At 37.5% G+C, this 1,319-nt stretch overlaps 1 non-coding gene across 1 annotated transcript; it reads right to left on the minus strand.

Annotated features, from left to right (window-relative positions):
• Positions 1 to 213: 213 nt before the first annotated feature.
• On the minus strand, positions 214 to 320 carry LOC120246607. The gene has a single exon (XR_005532086.1). It is a non-coding gene; the product is annotated as a U6 spliceosomal RNA (small nuclear RNA).
• Between the last annotated feature and the right edge of the window lie 999 nt (positions 321 to 1,319).

Raw genomic sequence — 1,319 nt, forward strand, 5'->3', positions numbered from 1 at the left:
CCCTCAAGGTCCATCCATGTTGCTACCCATGGCCAGATTTCATTGTTTCTCATTGCCATGTAGTATTCCATGGTATAGATAAACCACATCTTCTTGATCCATTCATCTGTTGATGGACACTTAGGCTCTTTCCATGTTTTAGCTATTGTGGAGAGTGCTGCTATGAACATTGGGGTACATGTGCTCCTATGCATCAGCATTTCTGTATCCCTAAAAAATATGGAACGCTTCACGAATTTGCATGTCATCCTTGCGCAGGGGCCATGCTAATCTTCTCTGTATTGTTCCAATTTTAGTATATGTGCTGCCGAAGCAAGCACTTGTTGTTTTTTTTTTTTAATCCATTCAGCTACCCTATGTCTTTTGATTGGAGCATTTAGCCCATTTACTTTCAGTGTTATTTTTGAAAAATGGGTTTAGAGTCATTGTGTTCTTTGTACGATTCATGCTTGTGGTTGTGTCTCTGGTACCTTGTGTTCCTTGCAACATTTCCCTCATAGAGAGATATGGCAAATTTTAAAATTGGAACACACTCCTATTATACTTGGCACCAAAATGACATGATCTTTGAAAATTTTCCAAATACCAGTTACTAAAATATTCTTGGTGTAGTATGGCCTTTAAAAAAACCAAAACTAAAACTACTACATTTCTCACTCATTAAAATATTATTTTTATCTTGAAGGAATATATTAAGTGTCTATGTTCTTTAAAAAATCTGCTTGGGAACACTGACCATAAAAAAATTAAGCAGTGTTCATGTACTCTATAAGAGAGGAATTTGTAAGTTCTCTTGCCCTTTCTAATTAATTTAACATATTAATCATAAATATTTTTAATTTTTATTCTCAAAGTTCCAACATCTGAGTCCTCTCTGGATGATTAAATACTATTTCACTGGTGTTTGAGTTATTCTTATGTTGACCTTTTTGTTTGAGACTTTTTAAAAATAGTTTATTTATTTTTGAGATAGAGACAGAGCATGAGTGGGGGAGGGGTAGAGAGAGAGGGAAACACAGAATCCCAAACAGGCTCCAGCCTCTGAGCTCTTAGCACAGAGCCTGATGCGGGGCTCGACCCCACAAAACATGAGATCTGACCTGAGCTAAAGTCTGACACAACCAACTGTGACACCCAGGCGCCCCAGACTGAGACTTTTCAATTGAATGTCAAACACTGTGGTATTTTGAATGGTAGAAACTGAAAGTGGGCCCACCTCTTCTTCCATCAGATCATCTAGTCAATTGATGAGCTGGGTTTGAGTTTTATTGTTGTTGTACTTGGATTTAATGAACCAGAAAGTCTTCTAGTGTGGGCTG

This window comes from Hyaena hyaena, unplaced genomic scaffold (genome assembly GCF_003009895.1).
Source record: "Hyaena hyaena isolate Hyena2069 unplaced genomic scaffold, ASM300989v1 scaffold_479, whole genome shotgun sequence".
Classification (NCBI taxonomy): Eukaryota; Metazoa; Chordata; class Mammalia; order Carnivora; family Hyaenidae; genus Hyaena; species Hyaena hyaena.